The 27,506-nt window shown below is 38.0% G+C and overlaps 1 protein-coding gene across 2 annotated transcripts in view; it reads left to right on the top strand.

Moving 5' to 3' along the window:
* Sema6d (semaphorin 6D) overlaps positions 1-27,506 on the top strand; it is a 736,415-nt gene that overhangs the window by 619,582 nt on the left and 89,327 nt on the right. The gene's annotated exons all lie outside the window — the stretch shown is intronic.

Below are 27,506 nucleotides of genomic sequence, written 5' to 3'. Positions count from 1 at the left end.
AATAGACATCCTTATTACTGGACTATCCAAAGGGAAGGATATTAAAGTAAAAGACATAGAAAGCTGATACATAAAATGAAAACAGAAATGGATATTAATTCACAAGATATGTATAGATTGCCAACTTGATAAAATCTAGAATTACCTTTGAGCAACTGTGTACATTAGGTTAGCCTCTGGGCATTTCTGTGCATGATTATCTGATAGGTTAACTGAGGTAGAAAGACTCACTTTAACTGTGATAGCATCATTTCTTGGGCTGGGCTATATAAAAGGAAGAGCTTTCTGAGCACCAGCATTCATCACCCTCTGCTTCTGCACTTGGGATTGAATGTGACGAGCTCTGTTTCAACTTCCCACCACTATGTGGTTCCTACTATAATGAACCTTAAACTGTAAACTGAAATAAACCCTCCCTCCATTAAACTGATGTCTGTAAGGTATTTTTTCTCAGCAAAGATAAAGTAACTAATACAGAACCTCATATAGACATGCTCAGAAAAAAAATTCACCACAACATATTGGATTCAAGGATATACATTTTTTTTTTTAATCTATAGGAGAAATGTAGTCAGTCTTAGGTGAAACCCCATTAGATTAATAGTGGATTTCTCAGTAGAACTCCTACTGGCATGAGTCATTAGAATGGAAAGTTCAAATTAAATATATGGAAATACCTGTTAACAAAATTTAATATAGTCAGCAACATTATTATTCACAAATATATGAGAAATAAAGACTTGCAAACAGGCAGAAGTCTGAGGAGATTTATGGCTACCAGACAAGTTTTACAGAAGATTCTTAAGGAATTCCTACATTCAGAAGTTAAAGAAATATAAGCACCATGATGATACTAATATGTAAGTAAATATTTCATTAGAACAGTAGATAAATAAAAGACAAATGTGAAAGAATAAGACATAATAATTTGGTTAACCCTCAAACTAGAAAGATAACTAACAGCAAGAAAATAATGAATAATTCAAAAAAACTAGAAGGGCTAAGGAGATGGCTAGTAGATAAAGTGGCTGTCTCACAAGTAAGATGATATGAGTTTGATTCCCAGAACATACATCTAAAAAATAAAGTGAGTGCAGTGATGTAAACTTGTGATCATGGTACTGGTGAGATAGAGACAAGAGGATCCCTGGGCATTGCTAACCAGTCAGTCTAGCCCACTTAGGGAGTCCCAGGCCAATAAAAGACCCTGTCTCCAAAAAGGTGGACAGTATCTTAGTAATGATACCTAAGGTTGTTCTTTGTCCTCCATACATGTATGTGCAGATAGAAAAAATCAATAAGATAGTGCACATAAATTCATACCTTTCAATAATAACTTTGAATGTAAATGGGCTAAATTCTTGAACTAAAAGATACAAACTAGTTAATGAACTTTATTTGTATATTTGTATTGTCTTCTTATTTTAATTCTTTATATAATTCCATGACATATTCTTTTGTTCCTCTTTCCCATCTGTATTTCACTAAACTCCTTCCTTGTTCATAAATGGTCCCTCTTCTGCTGTGATGTCTTATGTGTATGTGTGAGAGAGAGAGAGGGTAAGAGAGAGAGAGAGAGAGAGTATGATAGAGAGACAGACAGGAAGAAATATCCACTAGTTTAATTTGGATTGTGCGAGAATTGGCTTTCTTACCAGAGCACATCCCATTTACCAGTGCTTACACCACTCAAGAAAATGTCTCTCAGCACTTCAGCAACCACTGATAGACAATAGTCCTCTGGGAGGGATGGGGGCCTCATGCCCTTCTCCACCATCCATGGCGAAATGCTTATGTACCCAGTGTTTTGCATGTAATGGTGGTTGCTGTGTGGTCATGAATGTAATGGATGTTCCTTGTCTGGAAGCCAGCATTCCAAATCACTCTTCCCCATCCTCTTTTTTTAACATTCTTTTTTGCTGCCTCTTCTGCATTACTCTCTGAACTTTGGAGAGGGTGATACAGACGTCTCATTTAACTCTGAGCACTTAGCAATCACTTATCTTAACAGTTTGATGAGTTTTGGGTCTCTCTAGTTGTCACTGCCAACTACAAAAAACAAAGAAGCTTTACAGATCAAAAGTGAGAACAGCAGTAATCTGTGGGCATGACTACAAATGTTAGAGGACAAAATGCTGAGAATAAACAAAAGTAGCTTTCCTTATAGGATCTATGACCTCCCAGCTTTTGAGTAGGCATGAATTTCCTCTCATAGAGCCAGGCCTCAAACACAGAGAGCAGTTTCTTTACCCTCATAACGTATATGCTACTACTGTGTTAATGGGCACATCTGAACTCATGGGTCAGTTGTATAACTTGCAGGTTACACTGCTGGCTAAGATTGTTGAAGACTTTTCTCCTCCAGTAGCCTGCTTAGCACCTATAACAGTTATCCAGCAAGGAGGAAGCTTCCTGCTCAGCCCCAGCCTGATTTGCAACCAAAGCATATGGAATCTTCAGCAAGTGGGGATTACCATCTAGCTCTGACTAGAAGCCAAGAGTCTGGGCAGTAGCCTATGTTGTTTTGGGGGATTTGGGACCTCTCTGACTAGTTCTGGCACAGGAACTTTGCTACAACAATCTATGGTTTCTGGGCACAGCATAATCTTCCCATCCAAAGTATTTGTACTTAAAATCTTTTTCAATTGCAGTTTTAAATTAACTAACAAACAAGTAAGTTTCCATTTACCATTTTCACATGTCTTAAGTTTTAATTAATGCTACCATTATTTCCTATACTCCTTGGTCCCCTCATGACCCCTCATAAATCTTTCTAGCTTCAGAATTCCATCCTTCTACTTTCATATCACACATGCTCTACTATTCTCTTCTCTTAAGATCCCCTCATGGCTCCTTTCTCACTGTCTGGCCTCTACTGACTCCCATCCCAAGTTTCATTAATCAAAAAGCTTAGATCCAGTGCTGGAGAGGTGGTTTAGTGGTTAAGGTGCTGGCCTGCGATGAATAAGGACCTAGGTTGGATTCTTCAAGTCCAACATAAGCCAGATGCACATGGTGGTGCATGCATCTGGAATTTCTTTACAGTGGCTATAGGCCCTGGCATATCCAGTCTCCCTCTCTTTCTCTCCCACTCTCTGTCTCTAATACATAAATAAAAAATAAGAAGATCTTTAAAAAGAGTAAAAAAGCTTAGATCCATATGTGAAAGAGAACATGTGGTATTTTTTTTTTCTTTCTGAATTTTGGTTATTTCACTTAATTTTATATTTTCCAGTTCCATTTATTTCTCTGCAAATTTCATAACTTCATTATTCCTTACCACTGAATAGAATTCCATTGTGTGTTTGTAGCACATCTTCATTATCCATTCATCAGTTGACAGCTATATAGGCTATTTCCATTTCTTAACTATTGTGAATAAAGCAACAATAAACATGGGTGAGAAAGTATCTCTATAGCAAATGTAGAGTCCATAGGGTATATGACCAAGAGTCATATAGTTGGGTCATATGGTAGGTCTCTACTTAGCTTTTGAGAAACTTGAGCAAATAGAGTTTAAGGGATGGAGAAATGCCTTAGCAGTTAAGCCACTATGAAGCCTAAGGACCCATGTTTGATTCCCCAGTTCCCACATAAGCCAGATGCACAAGATGACACATGCATCTGGAGTTTGTTTGCAGTGGCTGGAGGCCATTCTCTCTCTCCCTCTCTCAAATAAATAAATATAATATTTTTTAAAAATACAAAAAAAAATTGACTTTGAAACAAAAGCTGTATGAGGGCTGGAGAGATGGCTTAGCAGTTAAGAGCTTGCCTGTGAAGCCTAAGGACCCCACTTCAAGGCTCAATTCCCTAGGACCCATGTTAGCCAGATGCACAAGGGGGCCGCACGTGTCTGGAGTTCATTTGCAGTGGGTAGAAGCCCTGGTGTGCCCATTTTCTCTCTCTCTGCCTCTTTCTCTCTCTGTCTGTCACTCTCAAATAAATAAATAAAAATAAACAAAATTTTTTTTTCAAAAGCTGTATGAAATGATAAAGCAGGCCCCACACAATGTGCAAGGAATTTATTCATGAAGAAGATATAAATATTATACAATTACATGAACCTAACTGTAGTATAGCATTTCAATACTCTACTTTCATTAATGACAGATCACCCATACCAAAAAATAATTTAACAAAGAAACATGAGTTAAATTATACCATAGATCAAGTGGAATTAACAGTCATTTATAAAATAATTTCATCCAGAAGCTATAGAATATAATCTCTATTCACTAGCACATGGAACAATCTCTAGAAAACATCATATATTAGATCTGAAAGAAGTCTTAAAATTTTTAAGATAATTGAAACCATATCCTGTATGCTTTCTGATCACAAAGAAATGAATCTAGAAGTCAATAACAAAAGAAACGGTAGAAAATTTAGAAACACGTGGAGAGCGAACACACTTTTAAGTGATCAGTGGTCACTGAAGAACTCAAAAGGGAAATTAAAAAGAAATTGAATCAAATTAAAATGGAACTATAACATACCAAAACCTATGGGATGCAAAAAAAAAAAAATAGTACCATAAGAGGAAATTTTGTTACAATGAAAGCCTTTATTTTCAAAAAATTGACAGATTTCAAATACACAGCTTAGTAATGTATCACAAGGACTTTGTAAAACAAGAACTAGCCAAACCAAAAATTAATCCAGAGTCCAGAGTAGAAAAAAATTAATCCATTAAGTCCATAGTAGAGATGAAATTTGAATGAAAAATAAAACACAAACTATCAAAGAAGCAGAGCTGGCTCTTTGAAAAGATAAGAAAAACTGTCAAACCTTGAGCTAGACTAACCAAAGGAAAGAGAGAAAAGACCCAAAGAAATAAAATTGCAGATGAAAAATGAACCCACCATAGAAATTATATATTTTGAAAAACTACTGGAAAAAATCTAGAAAAAATAAGCAAATATTCATACACATATGACCAACCAAAATTGAACTACTTGATTATTTACAAAACCATAAAAGAACAATAATAAGTAATGAGGTAGAATCTCCCAAGAAAGAAATGCTCAAGACTGGATGACTTCAATACTGAATTTTATGAAACTATTAAAGAACTAATGCCAAGTTATTTGAGAAAATTAGTACAGCTCCTGTAGAGTAGAGCATAGATAAATATGAAAGAGCTAAAAGTAAAACTGGCATATGTTCCAGCCATCCCACTCCTGGGATTTCCAAAGGAAACGAAATCAGCATGCAAAAGGCTTTCCACACTTACAAGTGCTGAGATTTAGAATGAGCATAGGTGCCTATCAACAGATGAATTGTAAAGAAAATAAGGTAAATATACATAATGGAGTATTATTTAGAAAGAAAAGCAAAACCCTGTCATTTTCAGCAAAGTGAATAGGACAGGATCACAGCACATTGAAATAAATAAGCCAGATGTCCCCCATAAAAACAAAAAACTAAGTGTTGCATGTTCTCACATATGTGGGTGGGGGGAGTCAACTTGAAAGTAAAATACTGATTACTAGACGTTAAGAAAGGCGCTAGGAGAGGATGGGAGCAAAAGTGGAAGCATGTGGTCTGTACACATATGAAAGCCAGGCACTAAATCACACTGTGTGTATATAATTAGTGTTTACTGAGAAACATAAAACTTATTTTTGGTTTTTCGAGGTAGGGTCTCACTCTAGCACAGGCTGACTGGGATTCACTATGGAGTCTCAGGGTGGCCTTGAACTCATAGCAATCCTCCTACCTCTGCCTCCCAAGTGCTGGGATTAAAGGCATGCGCCACCATGCCAGGCATATAAAACATTCTTTTAATCCAACTTGTTTGTTTTTTTTTTTAATTAAGAACATACTTTGTATGGATACATCATGTGTTGGTACCATCTTTTCCCTCCTTGCTGCCCCCATTCCGCAGGAGGCCCTCCTCAGAGGGGTTGCTGGCATTCCCCATGGGGTTGTGGGTTATGCATTGTGGGAGCAGCAGTCAGTTATTGAGGGGAGGCAATGCCTCTGGGCATGATGTTCCAACCCATGGCTCTTTCGATCTTTCTGCCACCTTTTCTGCAAACATTTTTTTAAATAAATAACCTGTTCTTTGGTTAAGAGCATAATGAAATTTCCAGATACTAGGTCATTTTTACCCCCTTTACACACATTCGTACTACATTTGTATTCATGTCATGTATTTCTATTTGTAGTCGTTGTGTTTGGACTGGTGTGATGGTTTATCTTGTCAACTTGGCAGGACCTAGAATCACTTTTCTCTAGATTGGGTGAGTCTTTGGACATGCCTTTGAGGGATTATCTTGATTTGTTTAATTGAGGTGAAGACTCCCATTAACTGTGTGTGGCACCATTTAATGAGCCAGGGTCCTGGACTGTGTAAAAAGGAGAGAATTGGATTAGCACAGGCATTTGTTGCTCTCTGCTTCCTCATTGTAGAGTGAATGTGACCAGCTGCCTAAAGCTGTCGTCACCATATTACTGTGTGCTAAAATAAACTCGCCCTTAAGTTGCTTCTGGCCAGGTCTTTGATCATGGCAAGGAAAAAGGGACTAATATAAATGGTCAAGGTTCTGTTTACAACCATTCTGAACTACTTATTATATTCTGCTTTTTATGTCTAAATTCTGCAATATGTCTTTAAAAGAAATGTGATTCAACCAAAAGCAAGCTTAAAAGAGAAGGATAGTAGCTGGACAGGGTAAGGCTTTTGTAGTCTGAGAAAGAATTGTGTGAGGATTAAGGTGAACACAACTTTTTGTAACTGACTTAACTCTGTTACTGGGGATATGGGATGTGCCTGCATCACTTCCACAGCAGAAGTAGAAATTCCTGTTAGTTAAGGAGTTAGTACATAATTAACATCTGCTGAATTCTAGCTTTCTCAGACGATGTCCTGGCTCCCTCAGAGATATAAATAAAAAATAATAGTGAGTATCCACGTGAGCAAACAAACTAAGGACCCATAGCGATATATCAGCAATGCAAGACAGAGAGAGCATTCAGAACTGGATAATAGGGTTCTCAAGTCATGCATTTCTAGACTGCAGAATTTGATGTTAAAGCCTGGTGTGATGTTCTAGACTGCGTCTTCATGCTCACAGTGCTAACTTCTACTTGCTACTACAGATAAGCATTTCTTCAAGCACCGTCACTGCAAACTGTGGAGTTCTGCTATGAACTCAAATCATATGAAAAGCAGACACTAGCCTGATAATCAAAAGACCCAGATCTATCTCTTCAGGCTGAGTGACTCTCAGAGTAGTTAGGCAATACTGTGCATGTGTTTTGCATATGCATGCACGTGTGTGTATATTAATATGATTCTAAGATCCAAAAATATTGTACAGCCATATTTTTTGGTTAAGAAAGATAAATTTTCCTTTGGCTTGGCATGTTTTTCTTTTCCTGCAAGTAGGTCTTTCACACTGGTTCTTAGAGAAAAGAATGAGCGCCTTGTTTCCTAGGAGCTCCCCTCTGGCCACTCTGCAGTCTTGACCCCTCTCTGGTTGGGTCTCAGTGACACCTAGACACAACACCTTATTGTTCTTGCTTTTTCTTCGTGACTTCCTTATCTGTACCCCAAAGTTCTTCACAGTGTACATATATATTTTAACTGAAATTGAAATAAATTTCTCTGTGAGAAATTTTATAATATCAGACACCTGCAGAAAAAATACAGTAATTACAAGTAATATATTTGTAACATTCTTCAGACATCAAGCACCATTTCCAATTCTTGACTTTTGGTCTATGTGACCATAAGGAGAAGACTTGGTTATTGGTAGTCTAAAAATGATTTGCTTGAGAGGTTATCTACATTCACCTATCTCCAAGCTATTCAATGGCAAAGGGAGCCTTAAAGAGTCATATAATCCAGCTTGAGCCTCCATGGCAATAGTCAAAGGTCTGCTAATCACCAGACATTGCCCATCATGGAATGGCCCTACTTACTTGCTCAGTGTCCCTGACAATATAGCCCCATCCTAAAGTGGCAGGATATAGATCTGACCTCCTCACAAGCAGAGTGTGAGCCAGCACCTGGGCTGTCAGTGCTACAGTTCCAGGGGCCAGCTTCTCTTCAGAGACAAAGTATCATCAATTGCTTGTGGTGCCATTTTCATCAGCTGCCCACAGCAGCTCTTCAAACCATAATCTCATACTATTCTTCATACTACATCTTCCAGTTCAGTGTCTAACCCCACACTGAAGTGCATCCCAAAACCTCCAGGCCTGTCTTCCTAGCCATACCTTGTGTTCTCCAAAGACATCAATGTTCTTCACTCACTAGTTTCTGTATTTTGTATCATTCCATATAGAATTCCTTCTTTAACCAAATAATGGAATTTAGTCAATAATATGATTTTTAGGTAAAAATGCAGGATAATTGGTTAAAGTTTCTTTTTCCAGATAGCAGATTTGTATGAAAAAGACTTCCTATCATGGCCTTCATAGAAACAAGGCTAATAGCATAAATGCAAATACTTGCATATATCAGAAAGTCAGATATTTATTCCAAAGTAAAGGATTGCATACAAAGAATCTACATAAACAGTGGTACAAAAGAAAGTGGAAGAATCTACAAACATAATAAATTCATATAACTCAAAGTGAAAATAATATGTTACCTCATTTGACAATGGTCAGTGACTTGAATAGGTGGGTCAATGACTTTGAATTTCTACAAAGAATACATAAAACGAAAAGATGAGCATCTTTACCCATCCTTGGAGGAATGTTAAAAATTTTTATAATGTGGTATTACCTCACACCTTATAGGATGGATGTTATTACAATAACAGCAAACAGTGTGATCATATGGACAAACTGAAACCCTCGTGCACTGATGGTAATGCAAATTGAAGCAATTGCTATCATAAACAGTATGGAAGTTTCTCAAAATGCTCAGAAGGAAAACTGCTATACATCTGAGCAATACTACTGGGTATTCCTCTAAAAGAAATAGAAACAATACAGTAAAGACCTACTTAATCTCCCATGTCCATTGCATCATTATTCACAATAGCAAAGAGGTAGAAACACCCTGAATGTCACTGGTCTGCTTGAGATCAACAGTTGCCACTAAGTCACTATTTCATATTGGAATGGATACTTCACCTCTCCAGACTCAGAGAGCAATATCTCCACACAGTGATGATTTCAGATGGAAATGAGATGATAATTGATTATAAAGTATGGTGAAACCTGAAAAGGTTTATTATCGTTATAAATTGTACTAATATTTCTCCAACTGAAGGAGCCTTCATCACTGGATAGTTGTTATGAGCAAAACTGCTCAAGTGTAAATAAAAGTATTTGATTATAAAAATCAATCTCAAAGAAAACTTTTAGTCCTTTGGCCTAGTTGTTTCAAATAATATTCAATTTTTATAACAGCCAAGTTTTAGTCCCACAGTATTCATCTTACTAAATGTCACTAGGTAAGGCATAATGTTGGGGGCATATATAAACTCCTAAAGCATAAATTTAGTTGTTTAATCCATTCACAACCAGTCATGTTTCAGAACAGAACTGTGCTCCACCCTGACCTAAACAGGGCCACTTTCATGTCAGTTATATCTGCCAGGTTGTCAGCATTCTAAAACCTATTTTCAAGTCACAAAATAAAATGATTCAGTGTAGAAGTTACTTTCTCATTGCTGGAATAAAACACTGACCAGAAGCAGTATATGGAAGGAAAGAGTTTATTTCTGGCTTACAGTTTCAAGAGGAAGTTTTATTATGGTAGGACTCTCATGGCAAGAGCTGATAGCCTGGTGTCATAGCTCCACATCTGCCTGAAGGAAGTAGAGAGACTGAGCTGAGTGTGTCAAGTAGGGGCTTGACTGTATCACCCCAAGGCCTAACACTAGTGACAGTCCTTCTCCAGTAAGGCTCCACTTTCCAAAAGCTCCATCAGCTGAGGATTAATTATAAGGCTTAATCACAAACACATGAGACCTTGGGGGACATTTTATAGTCTATATTTTATATTTACAATCTATATATATTTATATATTTTATCTATCTATCTATATATTTATATATGTATTTATATTTATGTATCTATATTTCATATTTATATATACTCAATGACAAAGATTACTTCTTTATATTGTTTACCTACCCTATTATAACAAATCTTGAACTTTTAAAATCTAGGGTGACTTGTCATATCACCTCACTCAAAGAAGATAATAATTAAGCTTCTGTAAATCACTTGGTACTATACTCTCAGAATAACACAGCTATGTCTACTAATAACATAAACTAACGACTAACTTTTTTAAATGTGAGTTCATTCGTCCTGAGCAAGACATAGAACTCTGCCCACATATGTCCGCTGATAAGTCAGATGGAAACCCTGCATATCATAGGCACCATTATCAAGAAGGAGCACAGGGCTTCCTAGCAAAAGATCTGTTCAACATGATAACACATGAATGTGTTGTCAATTTCTTTGATGTTAAATGTGCTATGTCAGAAACATTAATGGACATTTTTGTGTCAGAATTTGTTGAACAGCAATAAATTCACAATCAATATCAGTTTCATTGGCTGAAATTTGCCACATAGTCCCAATTTCCCATCACAGCTGGTAATTGCCAAAGCAGGTTCTTTTATCCCAACTTAGCTACAAGCAAGCACCTTTAACCACGGAGCCATCTCCCTGGTCCCCATAAACTTAATTACCAATGTTAGCTCTCAGATCACACATGACACCTCACAAAGAAAGTATCTCTATATCTTTATCCATCTATCTGTCTGTCTGTCTGTCTGTCTGTCTGTCTGTAAAGTGCAGGATAGCTACAAGGGGTTAAAAAGAGGCCTCAATAGATTTTGAAGAGTTTTAAAGAGACAGAAGTCAGAAGTTGATAGAAATTCAAAGGGGATCTGGGTGAGTTATCCGACACTCCAGACTCCAGACAAGGGTTAGGGTCACAGGTTTGAGTGGAGTCTCAGGGTCAAAGTGAGCTTCCAAAGTGAGGTTCAGGATCACAGAAGCTATGGAGGTAAAGGGCATGACCAGGTTGAAATGGACAAATGGGTGGACTGATGGATGGCAATATCAGTAGGCCCCATCAACAGTGGTGACATTGCTGACCTGAAGTTCCTGAGATTGTAGCTCCCTTAATGCTATACCAGGTGGTCAAATGAAAAGTTGGTGGGAGCTGACACAACATCATGGAAGTGTCAGGTGTCCTCTTCATGCGGTTCCGAACAGTGTGATGTATACTTTTCTCAGCCATGGTCTGCTATGCTTGCGTCTCTAAATCTGCATTCTAGTATAGAGTTGGCACTTGGAAAAATATCCCTGTTTGTATGTTGAATCTCCTATTTTACCTGAATATGATTAAAGTTTAGTTATATGTCTGCATTTAAACTTAACAAAAATCAACTTTGTATATTTAGCTTAAAATACATTGATATTTGCCCTATTTTAACAAAATAGTTACTTAGTTACCACTAGTAGTAGGGTGGCTATGCAAGCACTGAATGGCTGTTTCTCTGAGAAATCAGGCAGGAAGTCCACGGCTGACTGGACTTTTGGCTACACAAAAGAAATGTGCTTTATCTTCAGTTGTAATGTGTAACTGTCATATCTTTCTATTAACATGTATTTAGTGGCTGTTCAAAAGTTGAATACCTAGTAATAGCAAAATCCGTGAGCTGCTGCAGACAGACAGTAATAAGGCAAGACTCTTGGAAGAAGAGATTTTGCTTTGTGTCAGTTGATAAGAAGTCACCTTGGGGATGGCAGGCTCAAGGGTCTTCATACCTAAGGAGTTTGGACAGGAAGAAAAGCAATATAACTGCATTCTCTTTTCCCTTAAAAGTCTGATGCCTTCCTAAATCCACATCAAGTGCTGCCTTCACCATGGGGGGGAGTCATGCGTTCATACTTGCATTCTCTTCATGTGAATTGCATTATTTTATGGAATAGCCCCTAGTCCATTTCACCACTGATAACAATAATTTAAAACTCAATAATAATAATAAGTATTATTGATTGGATACTGACTACATGTCTGGTACTATCTGGGAAAATGGACATTGGACATATTTATGCTCATTTGTAGTGGCATCATATAACATCACTTTTTTTCCCTAGAAACAATTTACAGTTAGCAATGAAGTATAGAAACCCAATAGAGCAAGCATTCCATGAGAGGAGCAAACTTTGACTGCTTCATTCTATTACAGGCTTTAAGACTACTCTCACATCGTAGGAGCTTAATAATAATTTGTTAACTAAATAAATAAGCCTATCTTGTCTCAGGTTCTATGCTTGCATTTATATAATAATAACTGAAAGTTAAATATTTAGCAAATGTTAGACCTTTTAGTATGGAAATTCCCTTTGGAAAATTTTGTGCTACTTGGCAGATTTATCACAAGCATTCTCACTTATAATTATTCATTGCCTGTTAGTTTTGATAGAAAAAAAAATGAGAAGAGCTTCATAATTCATTTATTTGCTCATTCATAAATTAATTTAAGAATATTTACTGAATGAACAGATTCTGTAAGTTAGACTCAATGCCAAACATTGAGACATAAGCCAGCAGAGAACATAGGTGTAAAGCTAGAGTAATTCTTGCATCACAAAAGTAGAGAAAAGAGGGGAAGATTGTAGCAGACATCTTCAGGTTTGCTGAGATGAACTTCCAGACCAGGCACAGTTATGGAGGAAGGTATATATATTGAAACTTACAGATCCAGGAGAAATTCCATAATGGCAGAAGCTGGCCCTGCTTTCACAGGTCCAAGCAGAGAGAGGGAGAGAGAGAAGCCACAAGCCCAAAAGCCAAAAGCCACATGGCACAGCGCACTTCAGGAACTCCAGGTGGAATTAAGCACTTTACATATCTTCAGGTTGGAATTTCAAACCCACCCCCACATCTTAAGATCTACACAGCACAGTGACACCTTCTCTGGCGAGGTGGCTGCAGATCCGAATAACAAACTAATAAAACACTGAATATATTGGGGACCATCTATTCAAACTACCACACAGATTAAATGTACTGAGACATGCATTCTCCAGTCCTCACTTTTCCCTGAAGACTCCTAAGAGCAGAGGAGAGCCATCCTACCAGGGCACCAGGCTGTGCATCTTTAAGAGACCATTGTAAGCATTAAGTAACTTTGGAGAGTGATTTTCATAAATTTTATGAAACTTTTGTATAATACCACCCAATAAGATTGCTTAGAATTCCTAGAAAATAGAACTATTCTCACACAAACTAAGTGCTGAGTACTCCAGTACAAGAGAGGTAGGAGGGAGAGCAAAGGAGGATAAGGGGGAGCAATAAGTGATGAGAATATGGGAGACATCACTGAGCCAGATACCCCTTTGCAGCAAACATAGTTGATGCTTAATTTGTCAGCAAGTCTTTTAAAAGGCAATGGGCGGGGGGATATAGCATTTATAATGTTGTTGGATAGTCTACCAAACAGGTAAAGAGGTGAAGGGAGGAAGTTTATCTGATAGTTCCTTTCCAGTTGATGAAAATTTGTCCCTCGTAGAATTGGCTCCTTGTCATTCTGGGATGGGTCACATGCCCCCCCCCCCCTTTAAGAAGCCATAAGGCAAGCCACATCATCTGCAGGTGAGTCTACAGAGTTAGGAGGCACTTGAGACCATCAAAGGATCTGTCCAGGGACAGAGGCTGCACAGAAACTCTGGGGATAACCCCATGACGTATCTAAACAGAAACTTGGAGTAAAACTACCTCCAAGGATGTATGCTGTGTTCCTACAGTAGTTTTTATATCTCCTTTAGACCCCATGAAACACCTCTGGGAGATATCCACACCAGAAGGAAATGGATGATTAGAAGCAGCATATATCAGGCATCCTTGGGGTGAGTAGGATTACTAAAACATAGGTTCTACCAGAGGGCAAGTTGGTCTGGATTTTCAGACAGGAAAAGAAATTAAAATATAGAGGTCATTGACTTTCAGCTATGATGCAGATGAAAAAAAAAACAATGCATTTTTGAATAGTAGTACTAAGAGAACTCTGAGTCATTTTCAATTATTTATATCCTACCCTGTTCCCAGTAGGGCTCCCTATAATAAAATCATTTGTAATAGTTCACAAGTAAAGCAATTTAAAGAATTGGCCTAAAAAAAGGAATAAGAAGTTAAGTATTTGGATTTTTAGGAAGGTCAATTAATTAAGTTCAAGCATTCTAAAATGCCCTTCAAAGTACTTTCATTCCTAGACATGAAGAGTTGCTCATCTAATAACTGTTAAACCAAATGTCTAAGGGGACAACATACCTGAGTACATGCAAGAAAAGGCACTTCATACAGCTTTAGAATGTATTCAAAAACAGCACAGTTGTCTTAGTTGCCAGCATTATAGGTGAACTCAGTCAACACATGAACTGGTACCACATTTGGTGAGGCTCACAAGCTAGTTCTAGTTTTGTCAATCCTGATAGTTCATCTTCCTAGCACTTCCAGCTCTTTCATCATGTACCTTTCAGGACGTGATCTTATTATCAGATCAATATGTGTGTCAAGTTCCTTGAATGAAATACATAAGACAGTGTTACCAAAATTGGAGGTGAATGGGGCACACTCTGGAGGCGAAAGCAAAAGGATTACAACATGAAGACAGCCATAACTACATAAGAGCACCCTGTTGAAAAACTAGCCAGGGAAAAATTAAAATAATACTAACAATTCCAACTGTCACTGGAATAACCAGAAACAAAGACAAGCAATGGAACAGACTTAGGAATATGAAGTTTGATAGCAATAAAATGGAAACCTCTGGCTTTCTTTCTCCCATGAGAAAGGTTTGAGATTCTGCTACTTCCACCATCCTGTCAGTTACTATGGGCTCAGAGCTACTTGTCTGCACTCACTGTATGGGTTTCAGCAGCAAAGCCAGGCCATTAGGCTAGCAGAATTAAAGTGTGAATCCCAGTGTTGTGAAAGAAAAACTGTTGAGACAAATGATGTCTGAGATAGAAGTGGCATTCACATTAGTACATACATTCAATGAGTGGGGTGGGTGCTCCTGAGGCCCCACCTTTCCCTGAAGAGTAACTGGCAGTTAGATTGCCCAAGATCCAATGAATAAACCCCACCTGTACTCATGTAAGTAGCCTTAACTAAACTCAGTGGGTGACTAAAACCAAACAAAAAGGACAACAAATGAGTAAGGGTCCTAGTTGGAAAGAGGCGGAAGAAGAAGGGGGGTATAAGAGAGGATAATGGGAGTGAATATGGTCAAAATACATTATATACATGTGTGAAATTTTCAAATAAATAAATAGGTTAAACACAGGTTGAAATTAATCAAATAAGGCTGGAGAGATGGCTCAGTACACCTATTGTCTGTCTCTTTCTCTTCCCCCTCACTCTGTCTTCCTCTCTCTCCTTGCAAATAAATAGAAAACTTTTTTAAAAAAGAAAGTAACAACATAAAAAAAAACAGGGGAAAGAATAGAACAAAGGATGTCAAGTATTTTCATGTTAAAGAAATAATGGAAAATGTGCTCACTCTGATTAGAACATCATGTAATATAAACAAATATAAAAATACCCCTTTGTACTGTATAAGTGAAATTCTATGGCTCAGTTTTTAAATAATAAAAATTTTAAAAAATATGGACTGGGAGTTAGCAGGTAAGGGCACTTGCTGTGTAAACATGAAGACTTGGGTTCAATCCCCAGCACCCACATAAAAAGCTGGGTATGTTTATGCATGTTGGTAATACCAGCGCCAAAGGGGGCCAAGACAGTAGGATCATGGGCCCTCCTAGCCCCCCAGTCTAAGCAAAAAACAACAAGCTCTAAGTTCAGTTACAGACTATGCCTCAAGGAAATAGGCAGAAGAGCCATAAAGATACCTGATGTCTTCCCCTGGTCTTCATGTGCATTTTCATGGGATGCATGTATTTATATGCATAACAAATGAGTAAGGGTCCTAGTTGGAAAGAGGAAGAAGAAGAGAGGTATAAGAGAGGATAATGGAAGTGAATATGATCCAAATAAGGCATACATCTACCACACATTCTATATCATACATACCATACACCTAAGAAAAACAACAAGAAAGTTAATTGACTTAATTAAATACAAATGAGTTGGAATTAGCCACATGAGGCAGAGAAGCTGAATGCTCCTGATAGAACAGTAGCTAACTGAAGGGAAGGGCCTGGAAAATGGACTTTAAGATTATGAGAGGTCTCTTAAGCCACATTAAGTAATTAAGTTCTATTGTAAGGGCAACAGGAGTACACTGAACAGTTTCAAGCAAGAAAATGATATGAATTAGATACACATAGAAAGTACAGAAAGAAAAACCCATACAACAGACCTGGAAAGCCTGAGAGCCAGTAATGGTGAAACTAGATGGAAGTGGAAATCGTTGAGATAGAGACAAGTAGATATTGTGAATTATCAGATATGAGATGTGAGGGGATCAAGAAGACTCATAGATAGTTGTCAAGATTTTCTAATTGAATCTTGTGTTATATGATAGTACCATTTTAGGGAGATGAAGTTATGCAATGGGTAGAAGTTTAAGGAAAGCAAATAATAATGAAAATTTAAGACATATAGAATTTGATATCCCATAGCTCATTCAAATATAGGTGACCAAGATATTATTGAATATAAGCACCTTGATAAAACTCATGCATACGATTGAACTACATATTTAAGAGTTGACATATAGGGGCTAGAGAGATGGCTTAATATTTAAGCACCTGCCTGTGAAGCTTAAGGACCCCGGTTTGAGGCTTGATTCCCCAGGACCCACTTAAGCCAGATGCACAAGGTGGTGCATGTATCTGGAGTTTGTTTGCAGTGGCTGTAGGCCCTGGTGTACCCATCCTCTCTCTCTCTATCCCTTGCAAATAAATATATTTTTAAAGAGTTAACAAATATGTGAACTAGAAATAGAATATTGAAAATCAGTTTTAAAATGTCCTAACTTCATACAGTCAACAATCTAATGTAGCTTTCAAAGCAATAAGTGACAATGGTGTGCACTACTGCAATATATGGTTCTAAAATAAAGCCATGGCAAGTTCTGTTCCCACTCAAGCTGGTCAGACCATGCTAAGGACATCATCCTAGAAGCAGCGACAGAAATGAGACCAAGAGATGAAGAGCCTAAAGATGAAGATGAACCTAAGATATATCAAAGTGAATGAGAATACTCAACCTACACAAAATATTTTTTTCAATAATTAGAAAGGTGATAATAAAAAGCTGAATTTAAATTATTATATATTTACTATTCAACAATTACTACTAAGGTCATAGAGGTAGTACATTCTTTATCATGAAGGTTTTTAATGGGAGCTAGAGGAAAACCTGCTAAGGATTTTGCAGAGCTGATGGCAAGCTTACACAGATGCTAGGGTAACAAACTTTTAAGGTGCTTTCCAACCCTCAATCCTGTGATTCACACTAACTGTGCATGAGAGACCTCAGTGAAGCAAAATTATTCCAGCGGACTACCTGGGAGGTGATTTTTACCTTCACTCTGAGCCTATAATTTCATTGTGTAACCTGGCAACCCACCCAACTGTGTTTAGTTTCCTCACAGAAAGATCGGGGCTTGGCAAAATGTTTCCTAATGTCCCTAAAGGTAACGGTCCTTACACTTCAGTAAATAAGGCTCAGCTCAGCAAATTTATCACATGCATATTTGGTTACCCGAAAAGACTTTTGAAAAATTGAGAGCTTCTGGGAAAGAAAATGAGTCATGGCTCATTGTGCAAGTTGGCAATAACAGTGTAAACCAATTTTGAGTCATGGACAAGCCATTTTGAATCATTGTACATATAACCGCTGCACTAGTCTTCAAACACTCCTGCCGGAAAAGGGAGTCTGGGAGGGAGTGGCAGGGGCATAGATTACTGAAAGCAGATATTAACTTAGAATTTTCACTGCCAAATTGCATTCACCTATGATTTCTACTCACATTCGTCATGCTGAACAATGTGCACATTTAAGATGTATCCTAGCTTTAGTCATTCTTTTGAATTTCATTTTCCTAAGGACAATTTGAATCACTGGTTTTGATGACTTATTCAGAAAAGACTGTATTTCTAGATATAGGAAAGCAGTCTGAACAACATGTAACTGTATGCCATAGTCAGTTAGTTTGGTACCATTATGAATGAAAAATTGATAAAATTTTTAAATTTTTAAAATCTGATAAAATTATATTAATCAGAAGGCAGTTTCTGGAGAATTCTATTATGCTTGCTTTGTTGGCTATCTCTTAAGGTAAGTGTCATGGCCTTATCAAATTAGCTGGTAGATCACTGAGGTAGAAAGCATCGAAAGGCATGCAGATGCCTAGGTTGCTTTGCCCAACATCTTCTCCTAAGGCTATAATCCTGGGGTTTTCGCTGGCCCCTAAGTAGAGTGAAGAGAATCTCCTCCCTTCAGAGTCCCAGTCAAGCTAAAGGCTCTCACAATGGGAAGAGGAAACCGTGTTCCAGGAAGCCTAGCTAGGGCTGAGAGCGAAGCTCAGTGGTACAGTGTGTACTTAGTGTGCACAAGGCAGTTAGGTTCAATGTCCATCACACACAACAGCAATAACAAATATTAATTCTTCTCTGGTCCTGTCCTCATCCATAGTTGCTCTATCAGCTCTTAGAAATGGGTTCACTGCCTGCTCTGAGTTAGGTTTTTAATTTTTTTTGTTCATTTTTATTTATTTATTTATTTGAGAGTGACAGAGAGCGAAAGAGGCAGATAGATAGAGAGAGAGAGAATGGGCACGCCAGGACTTCCAGCCACTGCAAACGAACTCCAGATGCATGCTCCCCCTTGTACATCTGGCTAACGTGGGTCCTGGAGAATCGAGCCTCGAACTGGGGTCCTTAGGCTTCATAGGCAAGTGCTTAACCGCTAAGCCATCTCTCTAGCCCTGAGCTAGGTTTTTATTCCACCTTGCCCCTTCTTGACATGCCTTTCCTCATGGCATGGGCTTCCACCGCAGTCTGAAGGAACAAGCTTGCTGGTCACATGGCTTTGCAGCAAGCTTGATCATTTCTTTCCTAGTCACAGCTTGTCAGAGGTTTCCTGGGAAGGAGGAATTTGTGATAGGGTGGTGTAAGCAGAGATTGGGAACAAAACTTTTTCCCTGAAACATATTGTCTGAGCAGACAGGTTCTGCTCCTCAAAAGCAAGCCCACAACCTCCTCTACAGGCTCTGGCACTTTCTGCTAGTTACCAGCTGTGTGGCTTCTCTGCAGACACTGAATTTGACCCATCTATGAAGTGGTAGGCCAGAGGCAGTAGGAGGCAAGTTGCATCTACAGAAAATCTTATAAGTCTCAAAACATGTGTTGTTACTCTTGTCTGTTTTTAGACAAGGTCTCACTATGTTTCCTATACTGTTCTTGAATTCATGGGCTTCAGTGGTCCTCCTACCTTAGCCTCCCAAGTAGCTAAGAATGAAAGCATGTGACACCAAGTTCAGGTTCTCTTACAGCTCTGTACCCAGAGTCTGGATCATAATTACCTTACTCAAAACCTTCTTCTAGTCTATTACAGGAGTATGGTAAACAGGGAAGAGATACTAGTTGATTTAGTCTTTCATGATATTTAGAGAAAACAACTTTAAAGCTTAAGAAATCAAGGTGTGAAATAGACAGAACAGCATGGTTCCCCTTTATCCACAGGATCCATTTCAAGAACTCAGGAGAAAGCCAGGTGTGGTAATGCAAGCCTTTAATCCCAGCACTCAGCACTCGGGAGGCAGAAGTAGGAGGATCACATGAGTTCGTGGCCACCCTGAGACTACATAGTGAATTCCAGGAGAGCCTGAGCTAGAGTGAAACCCTACCTCGACAAACCTTCTTCTCCCTTCACTCTGACAGAAGCTGGAGGGTGCTGGCCCTGTGTAGTAGTGCATAGATTCTAGCTTCTTTCCTCCTTTCTCTGTATATTGGGCTCAGAGATTACACTGTGTCTCTATGTGAATACGGATAGTTAGTATTTACCAACATGTACCTGTCTACTTTCTCTTGTTTAATAAAAAGAAAAAAATCTTTTAAAAAAATGGGGTATAGAAGGTCAGCAAAGGGTGAGATGTCTGGGTGGGTTAAGTGGGCATTTTGACAACATGGCTTCTCCTTTGGCATGTTTAGTTGTGATGTTTAATGGACATCCTTGCAGTTTAAGATTAGACTTTTAAAATAAAATTCTCTTCTAATGATGACTTGAGCCCTGCCACTCTATGGGGGAATCAGCAGAACCTGTAGGATTTATTTGGAATTGACATTCTCTATTGTAATTTTGTTTTATTTTTAAATTTTCTTTGTTTTCACTGGAAAGGAAAGATACTGCTCAGTTTTAAACGTTAAGTGTATCAGTTGCTTTGTTACAATAAAACTAAATGTGTACACACATACCAAAAAAAAGAAAATCCAAAAAATAAAAAAATAAAAAATAAAATAAATAATAATAGTAATGAAATAAAATAAAAAAATTAAAGAACTCAGTAGTTGCTTGAAATTGCGGATAGCACTGACCTTCACACATATGATGTTACGTTTCCTACATTTACACATCTGTGATAAGGTTAAATCCATAAATTAGGCACAGAAAAAAATTAGCAGTAATAAATGACAAAACTGAATAATTAAAATAATGTATAATAAGTTATATGAATGTGATATCTCTCTTAAAAGTGTAGTCTGAAGCATAAGACTCACCCTTATTCTTATTAACCATAGTGATTGAAATAGCAAAAAGCGAAACCCTGGATATATCATTCTGTGTGTGCGCACACATGTGCACATGTGGGGGTGCGTGCATGTGTGTTTATGTGTAGGTATGCACATACAAAGGCTAAGGACAACCTCTAGGGTCATTTCCCAGTGAGTGGTGTCTGCATAGGTATGTGTTCATGCCATGCTCCATGTGCTTACCTGCGGTGGAATGCACTCATCTGGAGTGGACAGAGTGGAAACTAGGGTGTCCCACACCATCAGTCTTCCACCATTCTCATTGGAGCCGCAGCCTCTTCCTGACACAAATCTCGCCTTTTTTCATGAGCTTCAGTGACTCTTGGGTCTCTGCTGCACAATGAGATTGGGATGAGAACATGTGGGCCACACCCAGCTGTTTCAGGTGGTCTTGGGTATGGAGCTTGAATGGTCTCTTAAGACTCCTTGAGCCCTCATACTTACTCGGGAAGGGCTCCTAATTGCTGATCCATCTCTCCAGCCTCAAATCTTTCTTTGATACTGAGTATTATATATATATTCTTATGATAATCCCCTCCCATTATTTTATCTTATCTTCTTTCTCTATCCCCCTTTCTCATCCCCATAAGAAAGAGCTATCTACCTTTTTTGATCTTACCATGTAGACTAGAATGGCTGACCAGTGAGCCCCAGAAACACACCTATCTCCACCCCCATAGTGCATGCCACAATACCCATATTTTTTTCACATGGGTTCTGGAGGTTGGACTCAGGTCCTTATGTTTGCAAAGCAAGCACTTTACTGATTGCTGTCTCCATAGCTTCTCCATTTTCTTCCTTTCAGTGTGTTTTTTTGAGGTAGTGCCTCACTCTATTCAGGGTGACCTGGAATTCACTATGTGATCTCAGGGTGTCCTTGAACTCATGGTAATACTTTTACCTCTGCCTCTCAAGTGCTGTTATTAAAGGTGAGCACCACCATGCCCGGCTCCATTTTCTTTCTTGATTTCAGATTTTCTTCACCATTTTCCACAAAGAACTCCCAATTTTCTCAAGACATTATTTAGAATTGGAGTGAGGGGAAATTAAAGAATTACCTGTTTCAATGTGCAGAGATATTATATAGATTTGTAAGTTTATTTTCTGTGATTCCATCTTAAAAGAACCACACCATAGCAAAACATTACCACAGTATACTTTATCATGCTTTAAAAAACCTTTGGTACCAAAGAATGACTCCCAGTGGCCCTAAATTTACACATTCATCAATTTACAAACAAGTGTTATTCTAAACTCCCTTTGGTAGTTTTTTCTTGAGTTTTAATTTTTAGAAATTGGATTTTTCAGAAACCATGCTATTTTTTATCATATATTGTAATGATTTTTAAATCAAGAATTATAAAAAATATATACAGGATTTCATGGTACTTTCTAATCAACTTTACCTACATGACCAAAGAATAATTATCTAAATATAAACTTTAGCAGTGATGCAGTACTATTAGCTTATCTGCGCACCTTATTTGGGTTTTACCAATTTCTTCTATGGCTACTTGGTCGAGAATCCAGCCTGTACTTAAACGTCCTGTCTCCTTAATCTTGTCTAACCTTGAACATGTCCTCATAACCACCATACTTGTGAAAGTATTGGCTATTTTTTAGGTTTTAGAATGTGTCTCAATTGGCCATTATCTATCTCATGAATAATGATGCTATGTGTTTTTAATATATTTATTTATTTGTGAGAATCATTATTTATTTGCAAGATCAAAGAGAGGGCGGAGGAGAAGGATTAGGAACTTCAAGGCCTCTTGTGACTGCAAATGAACTTCAGAGACTTGTGTCATTCTGTCTGTCTGGCTTTACATGAGTACTGGAGATTTGAACCCAGGCCAACAGGCCTTGCAAGTAAATGCCTTTAACAACTGAGCCATCTCCCAGCCCAAGTTATATATTCTTGTTCCAAGTATCAAAGAAGTAATGTTTGAGTCCATCTCAGAACATCATATCATGAGGTATTTGGTATGAATGTATCTTATTCTCGCTAACATTGACTTGGAACATTTGGTTGAAGTGATATTATCAAGTTTTTCGACTAATAAAGTTACTATTTTCTCTTTGAAACCAAAGCTTTCCATTTTATTTAAATAATGTTTTAGTGGGGGGGGGGGGTCCACATGTGTGCATGTGCATGTGTGTGCGAATATAGAGCAGAGGACAGCTTCAAGTGTTAGTTTCAGGAATGCTATTGTGAACTTAACAATTTTCTGATCAGTCTTGATTTTGAGAAACAATCTCTCATTGGCCTTGACCTCATCGATTAGGCTAATGTGGCTGGCCATCAAGCTCCAGGGATCCTCTCTTCTCCATTTATGTAGTGTTGGCTTTAGAAGTGTGCACCACTATACCCAGAATTGTTACTGGGGAAATTGGATATTATCCTCAGATCTTTATGCTTGCAAGGCAACCACATTATGAACTGAGATATCTCCCCAGCCTAAACCAGTATTTCTCAAAAGCTCAAATTCCAGGATGATAGCTAAAGGTCTGTGTACTTCATCAGCCTAATCACTGTGTACCTCTACTTGCCTGAAGCAAAGGAAGTGCAAGGAGGACAGCACATTCGCTCTCTCATCTGTATCAGCTAAGGTTACAGGCACTGCAAAAACTGCCCTCTTTGCCACTGTCATTGACACAGAGAAATACAACTGCTTGAATAATTGTTTTAAATTTTATTTATTTATTTAGGCTGCAGAGAAGACCCAGCACTTAAAACACTTGCCTTCAAAGCCTAAGGACCTGAATTCAATTCCCCAGTACCATGTAAAGCCAGATGCACACAGTGGCACATGTGTTTGGAGTTCGTTTGCAGTGGCTAGATGCTTCAGTGCACCATTCTCTCTCTCTCTCTCTCTCTCTCTCTCTCTCTCTCTCTCTCTTTCTCTCTCTCTCCCTCTCTTCGCTCTGCTTAGAAATAAATAAAATAAAGAAATAAATTTTATTTTCGTATTTATTTGTATGTGTGTATGTGTGCATGTGCATGCAAGTGAGCATGCATGTGAGGATCTCTTTCCACTGCAAATGAATTCCCATCCAGCTTTACATGGGTGGCTGAGAATTGAACCCATGCTATCAGACTTTGCACACAAGAACCACTGAGAAATCTTCCCACACTGATCAGAAAATTGTTAAATTCACAATAATCTGAAGATAGATGGGTCAGCATGTCTTGGGTTTGACTCAGAATTTTAGTTGTGGACAAGGCACTAATTTTCTTTTCAACAAGGCAGTGTTAATAATACAGGAGTGTTTCAGTGTTAGAGATTATATAGATAAGGTTACCATGTAGGGATAGGTTCACAGAAAGTACTGAATAAAAACATATTAACCATAATTGGTAAGAGATAGCATAGTCTATTATCTATACTTAGGAACCCTTCATTAGCTGGGTTCATTCATTCACTTAAAAAAAATCTAAATTAAATGCTTACCATATACAAAGTATTGTTTGTATAATTATTGTTTTCATAGACTTAATGCTCTAGAGGAAAGAAAAGCCAATAAACAAAATACACAAAGTGCCAATTGCTTATAAAAGAAAAGTGGGAAGCAGAAGATATTTGTATGAAAATGTTGAAGAAATGTTCACTCAAGAGGCAGCATTTTGCATGAAATCTCAATAGTTGCAAAGATTGCTCTATGCATATGCCATATGGCAGGTATTCTGGGTAGAGGGAACTACAAAGTAATTCTAAAATGGGAAAGAGACTGAGCTGCTTAAACAATGAAAGATGAGCCAGGAAAGGTGAAATATGCCTTTAGTCCAGCTACTCTGGAGGCTGAAGAATGTGGATCACTTGAGCCTATAACAAAGCCAGCCTGAGCAATATAGTGCAATTCTGTCTCAATAGCGAAGAGGAGGAGAAAAAGAAACAAAAGACAGCCAGAAGGCTGGAATACTTAGAAGCATTTTAGAGTCACTTGTACCTAAGAGTTAAAATAATTCAGAAGGTTCAATTCTACGTACTATTGTCTAAGTTAACCATTGTCTAGACTTCTGGTTAATTTAAGGCAATTCCCTTGAATTATTAAAGACTATCACATACACACATACACACACACAACACACAGCATTGAATTCCTAAGCACCTATGTCTCAGAATCAGAGACACCATTCTGAGAAACTATGGAGAGAAAACAAACATCTATAAACCCAAAAGAGAGACGTGGAACAGACCTTCAATCCTCGGAAAGCTCAGCCTTCCAGTCTCAACCTTGGACTTCTGGCCCCTAATTCTGGGAAATTGTAATTTACTGGTTTTTAAACTAACTAGTTTGTGGTACTTGTTGTTATGTAAGCCCTAAATAAACAACTAAAATTATTTATGACAAAGTAGAAAGAAAAGTTAACTGTAAAATTTAATAAATGTAGGCCCTTTTGCAGTCCATGATTGGTGGGAGCTTGATAATGGAGAGCCCACTCATTTTTGGATATGGTTCTGACTTGTTTCCCAGCTCCAGCTCTGAGTTCCATTCCACTGAACATATAAGTTAGCCATATCAAGAGCAGTTTGTTACCCACCATGGCTGTGCACCACTATTGCACTTGTGTGAGCATCACGTCAGGTTGTTTGCTGCTAGGTAGCTTAGACCACAAGTTGCAAGCAAGCATTCTTAACTACTGAGCCATCTCCCTAGACCCACTATTTAACTTGAGAACTTGAAACTAAAAATATATCATAAACTTTAAAACTCAATAACATACTAAATAAATAAATAAAAACCAGACAACAGGCCCAAGCAGTAATTTCTCAAGAGAAGATGTAGAAATTTTTAAATGTTTGAGAGGCACAAGGAAAAAAAAAATGTTCAACATGACTAATCATCAGGGAAGTTCAAATCAAAACTACAATGAGGTATATCATCCATGCCAGTAAGAATGGCTATTATTAAAAAGAAAAGATAAAAGATGCTGGTTAGGATATAAAGGGGGGTGGGGAAAGCCTCTGTACACTGTAGATTGGAATATAATTTAATGTTGAAAACAGTATGGAAATTCCTCAAAAAGTTAAAATTCCCATTTAATGCAGAAATCCCACTATTCAGTGTGTATCCAAAGGAAATGAATTCAGTGTCACAGGGACAGCTGCATGCCCATGATTATTGTAGTGCTATTCATAGTAGGCAAGATATAGAATGAACTCAAATGTCCATCAACTCATGAATGGATAAAGAAAAGGTGGTATATATATATAATAGAATAGTGTTCAGCCATGAAAAAGGATGAAATCCTGTCATTTATGACAGGATGGGTGTAATTGGAGACCATTTTGAGTGATATAAGTCAGGTACTAAAAGGCAAGTATCACATAATCTTATTCATGTTCAGAATACTAAGAAGTTTCTCTCACAGAATAGTAGAATGGAAGTTGCTAGAGGTTGGGAAGGGAAGGATAGGGGGAGGTTTATTAAAGGTACTAAATTACATACACATAGGAGGAATAAATTCTGGAGTGCTATTGCATGATTGGTCACTATAGATAATGATAATGTATACTATAAATGCTACAGAAAAGAATTTTGTATATTTTCACTATAAAATTAAAAAATGTTTGAAGAGATATGTTCACCATGATTTGAATGTTATACAATATATATGTACTTAAATATCACATAGTATCCCCTAATGTGCAGTTTTTATTCTTTAATACACTAAAAATAAATTTTAATTATGAAAGAACTTGAGAGCTAGGTACCTGTAATCCAAGCATGAAGAGGGCAAAGACACAAGAATTACTGTGAGTTTGAGACAGCCTGAGTTACAGTGACTTTCATGCCTACCTGGGCTGCAGAGCAAGTACAATCTGTCTAGAAAAAAAAATAATAATAAGTAAATGACTTTCCTCTTTCCACTTTCAACTTACCCAAAGTGATTTTTAAAATAGGCCTTTTGACTTTGCCCTTCATTTATTATACAATAAACTTCCAAATGCCTCACTCCTTCTTCGCTTTTGTGTGTCTCTCCAGTCAATGCAGGGTTACTGTGAAACCTTTGCCTCCTGCCTGTGGTGGTCGGTCACCATGCTGAAGTTTATAGGCCCGTGGTTGAGCTGTACCTTCACTCCCCTGATACAAATGGCAATATTTCTCCTAGGCTCACACACATACAAACAACCCAATTGTGGAAATTTCAATGCATGTGTCTATTTTGGCCAGTCAAGTGCAAGTTAGTTTTTGCAACAGGGAGCAAGAAGAGCACAGCAACTCTTCTGGAGACAGAATCTCTTTTTTTCTCTCAATTTTATTAAACATTTTCCATGATTATAAAAAATATCCCATGGTAATACCCTCCCTCCCCTCTCCAGAATCATTTTTATGTGCAAATGACAAAGAAGAAAACTTGTGACTTCCAGTTAAGATGGTGGCTAAGGTAGCACGCCAAGGCAGCCTAGGGAGGAAGAAGCCAAAAAAAAAAAAAAAAAAAATAGCAAAATACACATTTTTACTAAAAAGTGAGTTGTGTAGGAAATTGAAATGGCAGCAGAGAAGTAGGAGAGATCCAGAGCATCCAGAGCCCACATGGGCCCAGCAGAAATGCCTCCAGCCGTGGTGGAGGCGCTCGGCTTGAGCCATAGGAAAAGCCAGGTGAGGAGATTTTCCACTCACACCAGAGCTCTCCACAAACTCAAGAAACGTGAAAGGAGAACAGCCACAAACAATGGATGAGCAAATCACAGTGTAGAAGAACACGTGGAACAGCGGGCGAACTAGAGCAGCATGGTCTCCCTCCCTTTCCCCACCACCAGTGCCCAGGCCTCCGGAACAG

The sequence above is a fragment of the Jaculus jaculus genome, chromosome 8, assembly GCF_020740685.1.
Source record: "Jaculus jaculus isolate mJacJac1 chromosome 8, mJacJac1.mat.Y.cur, whole genome shotgun sequence".
NCBI classification, from domain to species: domain Eukaryota; kingdom Metazoa; phylum Chordata; class Mammalia; order Rodentia; family Dipodidae; genus Jaculus; species Jaculus jaculus.
This window is presented reverse-complemented; position numbering and strand designations above follow the sequence as displayed.